This window comes from Aquarana catesbeiana, linkage group LG04, assembly GCF_042186555.1.
Source record: "Aquarana catesbeiana isolate 2022-GZ linkage group LG04, ASM4218655v1, whole genome shotgun sequence".
In the NCBI taxonomy this organism is placed as follows: domain Eukaryota; kingdom Metazoa; phylum Chordata; class Amphibia; order Anura; family Ranidae; genus Aquarana; species Aquarana catesbeiana.
Window position 1 is genome coordinate 610036277 of NC_133327.1, and position 14471 is coordinate 610050747.

The window sequence follows — 14471 nt, forward strand, 5'->3', positions numbered from 1 at the left end:
TGTGCCCATGAAACGGTGGCATTCTGGCATGGAGCAGCAAGCTACCACGAGTAGTGCTGTGGCATCAACCAGCAGCTCAGTGCCATCCACGAGAAATGCAGTGGCATCAACTAGTTGCTCAGTGCCATCCACCAGTAGCAGAGTGCCACCCAGAAGAAATGAAGTACCACTGCAGCAAAGGCCAAGAACTAGCAGGATGTCATCTCGGCCCCAAAGCGTTAAGACTAATGCCTGCCTTCCCTATGCCCTTGAAAACCCTCTGTGGCTTCCCCCTAATTCAAGAGCAGCAAACAACCCCCCTTTCACCGCCCAGCCAGGTGTTCAGGTGAACACAGAGAATTTTGCCCCTATTGATTTTTTAATTTAATTTTTACCCAAGACCTATTATCCTCCATCTTAACATAATTAACATTCTCCAGCCTAACATTAAATATGGGACTCACAAAAAAAATGAATTATACTCCTATTGGTCCACCAACCCCATCCACCATATGCCAATCTATTCATCCATTATGCGAAGATCAAGATACCTCATGATGAGTTTCCTCCATTACAATGACAACACCAAGCGCCCTCCCCGTAATGACCCATCACATGACAAATTATTTAAAATTCGGCCACTTCTAAATTTTTTCTCTGAGAAATTCCCCCAGTTATTTATCCCCGACCAAAATACCTCTGTGGATGAGTCATTGGTCCACTTCACAGGCAGGCTTGGTGGCAAGCAGTTTATCCCCAGCAAAAAGGGCTCGATATGGGGTTAAGCTCTACAAGCTATGTGACCGAGAAACGGGGTATGTCTACGCCTTCCGGGTGCACGAAGGGAAGGACACCCAACTGCAGCCCCCTGAATGTCCAGAGTACATCAGAGCCAGCGGACGGAAAGGTTATTTAGGAGCTTGTATATCCACTCCTTGGAAAGGGTTACCACCTTTATGTGGATAACTACTATACAAGCTTGCCCCTCTTCCACAATCTTTACCGCAAGGACACTCCAGCGCGTGGTACAGTGCGAGCCAATAGGAAGGGATTCCCGCAAAGGCTCGTTACTGATAGACTACGACAAGGGGAGACGGCGTCTTTGCGGAATGAAGAGATATTGGCTCTCCGGTGGAGGGACAGACGAAACGTCCACATGCTCACAACAATCCACAACAACACCTACGTGGAAATACCACGGAGAAACGGCCCAATCCAGAAACCAAAATGTGTCCATGACTATAATTTGTTCATGGGGGGAGTCGACTTCAATGATTAGATGATTGAACCCTACCTTCCCCCAAGAAAAAGCCGCTTTTGGTATAAAAAAAGTCTCCATATATCTTTTTAGTTTGGCCATTTACAATAGTTTTGTTATTTACCGTAAATCTATAGAGAGCCCCGTATCTTATCTTCAGTACCAAGAAGAAATTATCTCCACCCTTTTGTACCCTGAAGGCGCACCAGAAAGCATTCGCTCGGATGCAGTGAGCAGACTCCATAAACGCCACTTTCCTAAAAGACTCCCCCACCATTAAACAGGTCGGAAACTCCAGAAGAAATGCCGGGTATGCGCCAGAGGAGAAACTAGAAGAGACACCGTGTATTATTGCCCTGATTGTCCTTCCCAACCAGGCCTTTGTATTGATGAATGTTTCCGCTGTTACCATACTTCTCTACATTATCAGGGAAGTATGGTAAACGTAATTGTCATTTACCACCACACCCCTTAATGCCACTGTACATACCGCTGCATTCTCCGGAAATGACCCTGGCCTGCAAAACGACCACGCTTCTACCTAATGCTAAACTGTACCTACCTCTGCCTGCTCAGGAACTGACCCTGAACTATTTGACCATGTTCTTTGCCTGTTTCTTGGACTGGTCTTTTACTCTGCTACTGGGGTAATGGGCTTCATAACACAGGGGTCTCACATGTGAGGAGCTCCAGAATTGTTTTTCTGGATGAAAAGGAGACTCTGGAGACTTCAAAGAGATTTGGGTGGGAGAAGCCTCTACACCCCTGTCCCCATTCTTTCCTGGCCTGCTACTTGGACCATGTTCCTGCTTACTACCAGGACCAATATTTTGGAACTGCTGGCAATGTCTCTACTCGCACTGACCCTGGACTGTATATGGACAGTATCCCTGCCTGTACTGACTATGGACAATTTCATTCACTGTCGCTGACCACGTCCCTGCCTGCTGCCTGGATCAGGGCTCTCCTCCTGTGGACAACTGCACTACTAAAACCACAGGTAATCTTTTGTTTACCCTTTGCTCAGCAGAATGTATATTAGGGTGTAATTCTTGGTATTTTCATGCTATGTGTTAGAAATATGAAGGGCCTTCAAAAATGTGATAGATTGTAAGGAAACTAGATGTGTAATTTATGCTCCTAGAATGCCTGAATGTGCTACTTCAATGTTGGGCTTCTGTATGTGGCCAGGGTGTGTAAGTCTCATACATGTGGTATCGCCATACTCTGGAGTAGCAGAATATATTTTGGGGTGTCATTTTTGCTATGTACATGTATGAGTTGGAAATAGCTTAGAAATGGAAAACTGTAAAAAAAAAAAAGCGGTTTAATTTTTTTTCCACATTTTCCAAAAACTTATGGAAAAAAAATGAACAGTTCAAAAGACTCATCATGCCTCATAGATTATACGTTGGGGTGTTTGCTTTCCAAAATGGGTTCACTTTGTAGGCATTTCCATTGTCCTGGTGCTCCAGGGCCTTCAAAAGTGTAATAGGTGGTTGAGAGATTAGATGTGTAATTCATGCTCCTAGAACGCCTGAATGTACTACTTCAATATTGGGCCTCTGTATGTGGCCAGGCTGTGTAAAAGTCTCACACATGTGGTATCACAATACTCAGGAGGAGTAGCAGAATATATTTTGGGGTGCCATTGGTGGAATGTACATGCCATGTGAGAGAAATAACCTGTTATAATGACAATTTAGTGTGAAAAAAATAAAAATAAAAAAAATCATAATTTTGCAAAGAATTGTGGGAAAAATGACAACTTCAGAAAAAACTCACCATGCCTCTTACTAAACACCTTGTCTACTTTCCAAAAAGGGGTCATTTTGTGGGTATTTGTACTTTCCTGGCTTGTTAGGGTCTCAAGAAATGAGATAGGCCTCAGTACATCAGGTGTGATCAGATGTGATCAATTTTCAGTGATTGGCACCATAGCTTGTAGACTCTATAACTTTCACACAGATTAAATAATATCTACTAAATGTGGGTTATTTTTACCAAAGATATGTAGCAGTATAAATTTTGGCCCAAATTTATGAAGAAAAATTACTTATTTGCAAAATTTTATAATAGAAATAAAGAAAAATAATTTTTTTACAAAATTTTTGGTCTTTTTTTCATGTATAGCACAGAAAATAAAAAACTCAGAAGTGATCAAATACCACCAAAAGAAAGCTCTATTTGTGTGAAAAAAAGGACGAAAATTTCATATGGGTACAGTGTGGCATGACTGAGTAATTGTCATTCAAAGAGTAAGGCACCGAAAGCTGAAAATTGGTCTGGTTAGGAAGGGGGTTTAAGTGCCCAGTGGTCAAGTGGTTAATAAATTGTGCTACACGATGCCTGCTTGGAGCTTTTTTCCCTTCCCTCATGTAGGAGGATGTGCTTAGCTAAGAATGCCTCTCCTCAAAATGGAAGAAGGAAAAAAAAAAGGCCATAAAGACTCCTGGGATTTAGGACATCATTTTGGTCTAGAGCAGAAACCAGGAAGCAACTAAAGAAAGCATGAGGATTACAAATAGTTAAAGTGGCGTTCCACCCAAAAATGGAACTTCCGCTTTAAGTGATGTGACCCCCTAACAAGCCACATTTGGCATGTCATTTTTTTTTGGGGGGGGGGGGGGGGGGGGGGGGAGTGCATACCTTTTTTTAGAGGCACTCATCTCCCACTTCCTCCCGTGGGTTCACCTCTCCCCCCTCTCTCCCTGCAATCTTCTGGGACACGTCACAGGTCCCAGAAGATTGCCGGGCCATTCACAGCGTGGCTCGCGCTTGCGCGGTGCATACCCTCTTTTTAGAGGCACTCATCTCCCACTTCCTCCCGGGGGTCCAACCTCTCCCCCCTCTCTCCCTGCAATCTTCTGGGATACATCACAGGTCTCAGAAGATTGCCCGGCCATTCGCAGCGCGGCTCGCGCATGCGCGGTGTGTGCCCGGCTGTGTAGCCACAGCCAGTCGCCCACAGTTACAATGCCAGCGCTGCAGAGAGGAGAGGGAGAGGGGTGAGGCTTCATTCGTCCACATCGCTGGACCGTGGGACAGGCGAGTGTCCGATTAGTAAAAGTCAGCAGCTACACTTTTTGTAGCTCATGACTTTTAAAAAGGTGGAACTCTGCTTTAAACACTGATTGAGAGAGCTTAGGTACACGTTAAAGACTATTTTCTGCAAAAGAAAGAGGCATTATATATATTGCTATGGGGCAGACCTGAGGCCTTGCTCCCAAGCCTGGCTGTGTGCGTCCATAGACACAACGTGACTCGGCCCGCCCCCCTCACAGGATTCGATTGACATCAGGAGGAGCCAATGGCTCCTGCTGCCTCTCTGTCCTGCGAGGAGAAAACAGAGATCAGCACTGCTGCAGATGGGCACAGTGCTGGAACGAAATAGGACTTAGTTAAGTATATAGTGGGTGGAGGGGGAAATACTACTACTGGGACATTTTTTTTAACCTTATTGCAGGGAATGCATTAAAATAGGAGAAGAAGTATGCCCAAAGCCCTTTTGGCCATACTTCTCCTGTAGGTCACAGGAGTGCACTTCGTTCTGTACTCCTGTGACCCAGATTCAGCCGACAGCAGGCTAAAACCCATTGTCGGCTGACGTCACAGAGCCACTCCAGGCTCTGCAGGTCTCCCAACAATGTCGGAATCTGCACAGATGCCTGCCTGGCAGATGGCTCAGCCTCCCAGCGTGCACCCCCTCTACAATCCATAGCTCCAGATCGGAGGGGAATATTGAGTGATCAGCGGTATTGGATTACTCAGTTCCCCAGTGTAGAACTGGTGGGTGACAAATGCAGCATTGGATCAATCCATCCACCTAGGCAAGTATGAATATTTGTTTGCTGCACTTCTTTTTAAGGTAAAAAATGTTTTGCATTTAGAACCACTTTATTTTCCTGGGAAAGGACTCCTCTCTGTTCATAAGCCCTCTCCTGGGTGGAGGCACTTCCAACTTTATTATCAAACCCACTCTTCGGCTTAGGTGAAGGCTTTGGTTCTCTTATTTACCTCCAGGTTTAGAACAATATTCTGTTTGGTGAGGGCTATGTCTCATAAGACCCCCCCCCCCCCCCCAAAGAGGTCTACATTCTCTTTAAAGGGGTTGTAAACCCTCGTGTTTTTTTTCACCTTAATGCATCCTATGCATTAAGGTGAAAAAAAAACACCTGGCAGTGACCGGTTCCCCAGCCCCCCCCCCGTTTTACTTACCTGAGCCCTGGAATGTCACCCGGCGGGGACGTGCTGTCCCTCTGCCCGGGGTTCTCGGCTCTTGATTGGATAGATTGATAGCAGCGCAGCCATTGACTCCCGCTGCTGTCAATCAAATCCAATGATGCGGTCGCCGGGGGGCGGGGCTGAGTCATACAGCTAGGGACTCCGAATGATGGACTCGGGAGCGCGCCCGCAAGGTAACCCCCCGGGAGAGTGCTTCTCCTAGGAGGTTATCTCATGTGGGGAGGAGTCGAGAGAATCACCAAGGGACCCCAGAAGACAGTGTTCGGGACCACTCTGTGCAAATCGAGCTGCACAGTGGAGACAAGTATGACATGTTTGTTATAAAAAAAAAAAAAAAAAAAAAAAAACATAATAATCGAAATTTTACAATCACTTTAATTATACAAGTTAAACATGAACAAATACGTGAATGAATACAAAAGGTGTTTAAACCCAAAAGCAAACGTATTGCAGACAAACAATTCTTAGATGTGAAGGCTGCATTTGTTCTCTCTTTTAGGCTCTCTTTTATTTTCACCAGGTGATCCTGCCAGTAAGTCTGCTTTTCAAGAGAAAAGCTCTCCCGCAGTTACAGAGATGAGAAACCATTTAACTAACCAGGAGTTTTTATTTTTTTATGCAATACCTTTATCCCAAAAGGAAAAAAAAACGGTTTGCTGCAACTGCTTGCAAAATATTAGGTGGAGTTCAGCCGTTTGTTAGTGTATTCAGGTCTGTTAGTACTTCTACCACTCCTCTCCCCAAGACGGACAATGCTGCCTTCCTTCATTTAAAGTGGTGTCTGTATAATACAGGAGGTGTGCTACTTGGCCAGATTCCCAGGTGAAAAACACAGGGGGGGCCTAAAAGAAAAGAAAAGAATGCAGCTAGCACATCAAATGATTAGTACGCTGCAATATATGAAATTTTTGATTTTGGGTTTAATATCGCTTTAATAGCAGTATTACATGAAAGTTAAAAAAAAAAAAAGTGCCCTAAGCATGGAACAAAGATTGAAAATCCCTGAATTACACCACCAACTATGCTTTTCTTTGCACAGCAACTCTCATCACCTTTGTGGTCTGCTGCAATTTCTTTTCAGACATTATACATTAACATGCAATAAGCCGGGTGCTCAGAGAGGCTGTCTGCAATCCTGAAATTACCTTTTCAACATGACTGGGATGCCAGAAAACAAATGTATTTAGTCGGGTCCTTTAGCTAGGGCATTAATTATAAGGCAATTCCCTGTAATTTACTGAAAATACCTCTTTACAGTTTTTCAGCAACAATCACAAAGAAAATAAAACTCATTTAATTGTTTGAAAAACAAAAAAATTACAGCAACAGCCATGCAAATGAACAACAGAGACAAGTAAAAGAAAGTCTAAAAAAAAAAACCACACTGGTATTTTATGGGACTGTAAGCTGGCCATAGAGAATTCAAATCTCACCCAGTTCAGAAGGGGGCGACCGAGATTCGAACCATATATGGGCAGGCGGATTCCACACAAGTTGATTAATCAACTTGGGTACAACCAGCCTGTCAAATTTTTCACACTAGGGGCAGCTTCCCAAACACTGGTAACCGTCACTGATCCCCCCAGAGTTTTGACTCCTAGGTAAGTCAAGACATCTGGACACTGAATATGGCTGAGCATTAGGATAAAGTGCATATGGAACCGAAACAAGGGTGGTAGACTGCCTGAGTTTACTGAGTAAAATAGATAAGGAGTACAGGCAGTCCCTGGGTTACAAACAAGATGGGTTCTGTGGGTTTGTTCTTAAAAGAGGTGCTTCAGACCTCCTATCAAAAAATTAAAAGTCAGCAGCTACAAATACTGTAGCTGCTGACTTTTACTATTAGGGCACTTATCTGTGCGGGGATCCCGCGGTAACCTCGCCCAAGCCAATTCTTGAATCGGCTCTCAGGTGCTGGCACCATCTTGGGTAAGGAAAACTGGCAGTGAAGCCTTTCCTACTGCGCATGCAAGAATCACGCTGAGCTTTCTCAATGGACCAGCTGCAGCGAGGGCAAACCTTCCGGCTGAGTTTGTCGTGGCAAGGTCAGCAGGAAGTGGGAGTGGGTACCTGTCAAAATCAGGTACCCACTCCCCCCCCCCCCCCACAAGGTGTCAAATGGTTAGGGGAGGCAGATAAGCGAAGCTTTCCCTTTTAGGTGGAGCTTTGATTTAAGTTATATTTGTATGCAAGTTGGAACATGTACGTTTTTGAAATGCAACTCCAGCCAGGCTTTAGTTTGCATAGGGAAGGGTTACCTGGCCATGCAGTGATGTGGGATTGGCGACAGGTCTGCCAGACAGTAGGTGGCAGCATGTGGTGAGCAGCAAGATGACTGCCTGGCAGTTTCTGGGACCAGCTTGACATCACACTGCCTTCGTTCTTAAAGCAGAGCTGCACGACATCAGCGGCTTTCCCACTTCTCCCTCCTCATTGGCTTAGAGCAGGGGTCTCAAACTGGCGGTCCTCCAGCTGTTGCGAAACTACAAGTCCCGTGAGGCATTGCAAGAATGACAGTTACAAGCATGTCTCCCATAGGCAGAGGCATGATGGGACTTGTAGTTTCGCAACAGCTTGAGGGCCGCCAGTTTGAGACCCCTGGCTTAGAGACTCCTGCTGCTGTCAATCCCAGCCAGTAAATATATATTATAGGGAACATGTAGAAAATTTGTATATATTTTCTTATATGAAGAATTTCAATCCAGTATTTAGCATTCTCATTTTCTACCAACAGGTGGAGCATTAGGATCACTTTTTCATTATTCAGTTACTCCTTAGGACTGGACGTTTTTAGGGACGTTTGGAGTTTTTTTTTATTCTGCCTCTAAATGTCCCTGCACGTTAATTTTGTGTATACATGGGTACACAGGCTGTTTAGAGGAGTTTAAAAGCAGGGGATTTTAGAAGCAGAAAAAAAACAAAAAAAACAAACAACCAGTGCATCCAGGATCAGCAGAGTTTTGTCAGAAAAAACGCTTGGCGCACCTAAGTGCGTCTAAACACGCCCAAGCGCTAGGCGCAATTAGTTCCCAAGTGTTTCAATTCAATTCAATGGCTAGAATAAATTATTCTGGCCAATTAAATTTATGCCCAAGTGCTTAACGCATCTAAAACAAGTTTCACGCATTTACAAGCGCCAAGCATTTTTTCTGCAAAAACGTTGCTTCCGGAGGAAAGGAGTCTAGGACAGTTAGCAAAAACATCCTGTGTACATGAGGCCTTACTGTCTGCTAGTTTTGCTTACAGAGTAAAAGTAGTTAAAAGTTGAGAGCGCAAAAGAAGAAAAAAAAAAAAAAAAAAAAAAAAAAAAAAAACTAATCCCCTATACAGTGCCTTGAAAAAATATTCATACCTTTGAAACGTTAAACATTTTGTCATGTTACAACCAAAAACATGAATGTATTTTATTGGGATTTTATGTGATAGACCAACACAAAGTGGCACATAATTGTTAAGTGGAAGGAAAATGATAAATGGTTTTCAACATTTTTTACAAATTAATATCCGAAAAGAAAAAACTCTGATACCCCAAACCAAAATCCTGAGGAACCAATTGCCTTCAGAAGTCACCTAATTAGTAAATACAGTCCACCTGTGTGTAATGTAATCTCAATATAAAATACAGCTGTTCTGTGAAGCCCTCCGAGGTTTGTTAAAGGACCTTAGTGAACAAACAGCATAATGAAGACCAAGGAACACACCAGACAGGTCAGGGATAAAGTTGTGGAGAAGTTTAAAGGGTTAGATTATAAAAAAGTATCCCAAGCTTTGAACATCTCACAGAGCACTGTTCAATCCATCATCCAAAAATGGAAAGAGAATGGAAAAACTGAAAAACTACCAAGACAAGACAACGATCCCAACATACAGCCAGTGCTACAATGCAATGGTTAAGATCAAAGCATATTCATGTGTTAGAATGACCCAGTCAAAGTCCAGACCTAAATCCCATTAAGATAATGTGACAAGACTTGAAAATTGCTGTTCGCAGACGCTCTCCATCCAATCTGACAGACCTTGAGCTATTTTGCAAAGAAGATGGGCAAAAATGTCACTCTCTAAGTGTGCAAAGCTGGTAAGACTTGCAGCTGTAATTGCAGTGAAAGGTGGTTCTACAAAGTATTGAGTCAGGGGGGCTGAATACAAACGCACGCCACACTTTACACATATTTACCAGCATTTGTAAAAAAAAAAATATATAATATGTAAAACCATTTATCATTTTTCTTCCACTTCACAATTATGTGCCACTTTGTGTTGGTCTATCACATAAAATCCCAATACAATACATTTACGTTTTTGGTTGTAACATGACAAAATGTGGAAAATCTCAAGGGGTATGGATACTATTGCAACATACATAATTTTTCTATACACATAACTACAATTTTTTCTATATTTTGCTGAAGCATATTTTGATTTTATGACAGCAATCAGTCTTTTAGGGTAGGAGTCTTATCAGCATGACACATCTTGCCGTGGGAATATTTGCCCACTCTTTGCAAAAGCACTTCAAATCTATCAGATTGTATGGGCATCTCCTGTGCACAGCTATCTTCAGGTCACCCCACAGGTTTTCTAGTGGATTCAGGTCTGGGCTCTGGACGGGCCATTGTAAAACTTTGTTTTTTGTTGATTTGGAGGTATGCTTTGGATCATTGTCATTCTGAAAGGTGAAATTCCTAATCTTGAGCTTTTTAGCAGAGACCTGAAGGTTTTGTGCCAAATTTGACTGATTTTTAGAACGATTCAAAAGGTCCCTACACCTCAACGAAAGCCCCAGTTTCAGCTGAAAAAAAAAAACAACCCCAAAGTATAATGCTGGCACCGCCATGTTTCACTGTGGGTATGTTCTTTTTGGAGATTTGCAGTATTGGTCTTGCACCAGACATGCCTTTTGGAATGTTGGCAAAAAAATTAAATCTTGATTAGAACACATTTTCCAACATGCTTTTGCCAGACTTAGTGCAAATTGTAGCCAGGCTTGGATGTTTTTCTCGGTAAGAAAATGCTTCCATCTTGCCACCCTACAAAGCCCAGATATATGTCACATGCAATATACGACCAGTACTTTCCAGATATTTCTGCAGCACGTTTAGACCACAAGGGGTAGCCTCCATTGGGGGTCCACCCCATCAACATGGGGACATGAAGCTTTGGGGTGCCCCCCCTGAGCACCGCCCATGGTGAGGGTATATGGCCTGATATGGTTCAGGAAGGGGGGGGGGCTGGCCTGCTAGGGTGGATGCTTGGATAAGGGTCTGGTATGGATTTTGGGGTTTAAAATTGAAACCAAAGGCAAACCATGTATGTATGTATGTATGTATGTATGTATAGATAGAAAAAGGAGAGGGAAAAAAGTAATTTTTTTTTTTTTTATAAGCGATCACATTCCCTCTGTTCTCAGCTGCATAATAGCTGGGGGGAAAAGAAGCAACAGTACACGGAGTACCAGGGGTGTCTTTAACGTGGGTCATAAAGGGGCAGCTGCCCTGAGCGCAGTCATTTTTGTGAGGCCCAAAGCAGCTGCTCCTTGAGCTCACGCTGCCCACGAATTGTTTTCCCGGTGTAGCCGATCCCAGGGGCAGATTAACCATTCGAACATTGCCTGAGGACAGTAGGGGGCCCCATGAGAGGCTCCTGGCTTCCTATTGGGTGGCCAGCAGCCACGTGCCATGGGATGGATCAATAGAGAACTGGCCGTGGGCCTTGCAGTACTAAGTGTGAGACGAGTCTCACCTCCCTCACCACCACGAACAGCCCAGATTCGCTCCCAAGTCCCACGGACACTGCCTGATCACAGCGGATCATGCAGTCATGTGACCAGCGGTGGGCGAGACTGTTCGGATGGTACACAGGAACGGGAGCTCTTGGGGGGGGGGGGGGGAGGCTGCTTGACTCATGTGACAGGCTGCAGTTCGACCGGTGCTAGAAGATGGCAGCCTGTGCGAGAGACGTGCGGTGTTGCTGCTGTGGGGGAGGGAGAGCCGCACCCCGGAGGAGCTAGTGAGTATCACCCAACCACCACCACACCCTGCATACACCCATCATACTTCTATTGTGTACAGTCATCAAACACTTCACACACCCATTACACCTGCTACCCTATAGACCTATGCACAGCCATCCACTCCCTGTCATTTGAATATACTACGCCCCTAGGTTACCCATCCTTCCTGTATTAGCCTTCTCTCATCACACCACATTTACAGCCTGTCCTAATTTTTCCCCATGCTCCTCCAACTCCATCCTGGACGCCTCATTCCCCTGTCAGTCTTTCCAGGCTCCTTTCTTTACAGGCCCCTCATTCCAGGGCTTCTTCCCGAGTGACTCACCATTTTCCCCATTTCTCTCCTCGTTCCACCCGAGCTCCTCCTCGTTCCACCCGAGCTCCTCCTCGTTCTCCTCCAGTTCCACCCGAGCTCCTCCTCGTTCTCCTCCAGTTCCACCCGAGCTCCTCCTCGTTCTCCTCCAGTTCCACCCGAGCTCCTCCTCGTTCTCCTCCAGTTCCACCCGAGCTCCTCCTCGTTCTCCTCCAGTTCCACCCGAGCTCCTCCTCGTTCTCCTCCAGTTCCACCCGAGCTCCTCCTCGTTCTCCTCCAGTTCCACCCGAGCTCTTCCTCATTATCCTCCAGTTCCACCCGAGCTCCTCCTCATTCTCCTCCAGTTCCACCCGAGCTCCTCCTCATTCTCCTCCAGTTCCACCCGAGCTCCTCCTCATTCTCCTCCAGTTCCACCCGCTCTTCCTTATTCTCCTCCAGTTCCACCCGAGCTCCTCATTCTCCTCCAGTTCCACCCGAGCTCCTCCTCATTCTCCTCCAGTTCCACCCGAGCTCCTCCTCATTCTCCTCCAGTTCCACCCGAGCTCCTCCTCATTCTCCTCCAGTTCCACCTGAGCTGACAGTGGGGAACCTCCCCCACTGGCAGAATATAATGATCAGTGTTTCTGGCTGTAGCCAGCGGCACCGATTGTTCAGGAAAAACCCGATAGGCCCAAGAAAATGTTTGCCCAGGGTCCAATTAATATTAAGGATGGCCCTGCTGAGTACACCAAGCTCCCAGCACAGAATCTGACCATGGTGTGTTCTCCTGCTTACTGTGGTCAGTTTTTAATAGGAAAGCAGGACTGGCAGGAACACCAGGGGTTTCACACAAAGGAAGCAATACAAAGAGAAAAGGCACATATCAGGAATATGAAATGTTGGGGTAACAAACACTTTAAAGAGAAAAAAATAAAATAAAAAATACAGTCCAACAAAAAACTTATTTTGATCACTAAGGCAGTAAATGTCCCATTCTTAAAAGAAGGAACACAAGAAGCATATATGTACTGCATGCTTAAGGTTAGGTGTAATATTTTGGAGATAATTTTATTTTTTTCTGTAACTGAATCTGCCTGTCATAACATACAAGTCAGGAGGATGAAAGTGCCTGCCATCTTCTGCTCTGGAAACAGTTTCTTTAAAGCCCAATTACAGGCAAAATCTATTTTTTGATTCACTGCCACCCCTCCAACTTATCCTGCCAGGTGTGTTTTTCCTTACCTGTGAAGTCGGTTATACTCACCCAAGTCCCTCCACCTAGGTTCCTCGCCAGTCGGCATGTTAACCCTTGCCTGCTGGTCCCCTTGACTCCCCTTAGTCTGTCGAGTGCCTCTTCTGGATCCTGAGAGAACCCCCCCAGCTACTGGCAATTATCCAAGTCACTCAGGCATTGACACGAACGCCTGGAAGGACCCATCCAGTAAGAGAAGATGGAACCGACGCTGGATGGTCTTGTGACCGTGGCTTAAAGTGAATTGAGGATTGAAAAAAAAAAAAAAAAGACCTTCCTAAAGCCTCAACAATTAGAGAGAGGGGAAAGAAAGGGTGTTACTTTGATCCTGGAGTTCAGTTTTAGCCTAGATTCACTCACTGATGTGGTGCAGGAAATTGCATGTGATTCGCACTGGAATTGCACCGCATTCCTGTTTAAATCACATGGAATTCTTTGCAGTGCTATTTGAGCCCATTCATTTTGTATGGCTCAAATCCCACCGTATCTACACAAAAAAGGTGCATGCACTTTTTTTTGCCGCATTGGAATTGGATTGCATGGGTGTTCACTTCCAATTCAATTCAGCCAATCGCACTGCGTTTTGCGAACCATTTTTTTGGTTGTGGTTAACATTGACAACTGCAGAGGTTTGCTTGAATGAAGGGCGATTGTGATGCGGTGCAGGAAGCACACAGAAATCGCTGCAAATCCCGCACCGCATCAGTGTGAACCGGGACTTAGGAAGGTTATTGTAATTAATTTAGCTCAACAGTCAGAGACAGGAGGGGTTGGAGGGGGTGGAGGGGGTACTTTTAAGATGGGCTTTAAGCAAAGCAGGTAAGTTAGCCTGGTGAACATTGAAAAAAAAAAAAAAAAAAAAAAAAAAAAAAAGAGAACACCACTTTACATTTTTCTCTATGCGTATGCATGCAAATGCATATTTTGTGGACTAGCTAGTCAAACTAGCCCCTTTCCCCCCTACCCCAAAGGGGCTACCAAAAAGTTCTCTGACCAGAGCTGGAAGTACGTCTCAGGAGCCTACAGGCAGAGAATTGTGAAGCGCCTGTCTTCAAGTACCCCCAACAGGCCATATTTGCAGGTTTTCCTTTATCTTGCTACTAGCCAGGAATCAAGGGTTACTCACCACCAGTTGCCCCACCCAACCCCTACCCTGCCCCTCAACACGCCCTCACAAATTATCTCATGAAATGACACTTAAATGTTTTATGCAGAATTCAGTTCTAAAAATCAATATTAACAACAACTTTGCCCGTGTCCACCAACACAGCCTATCTGTGCCCACCATGCTGCTTACCCATGTCCATCATGCAGGGGAACAGAGGAAGAGCATTAGCGGGTGGATGATGAGAGTGCCGAGGAACATCACAGCTTTCATTTCAATTACAGTGTGTTCCTGCTGCCCTGCGTCACATACAGCCCAGGAAACTTTGAT

At 44.9% G+C, this 14471-nt stretch overlaps 1 protein-coding gene across 6 annotated transcripts in view; it reads right to left on the reverse strand.

The window, feature by feature from the left end:
- The window catches only part of MACROD2 (mono-ADP ribosylhydrolase 2), a 3509413-nt gene that overhangs the window by 3468381 nt on the left and 26561 nt on the right, over positions 1-14471 (reverse strand). The window lies entirely within an intron of this gene.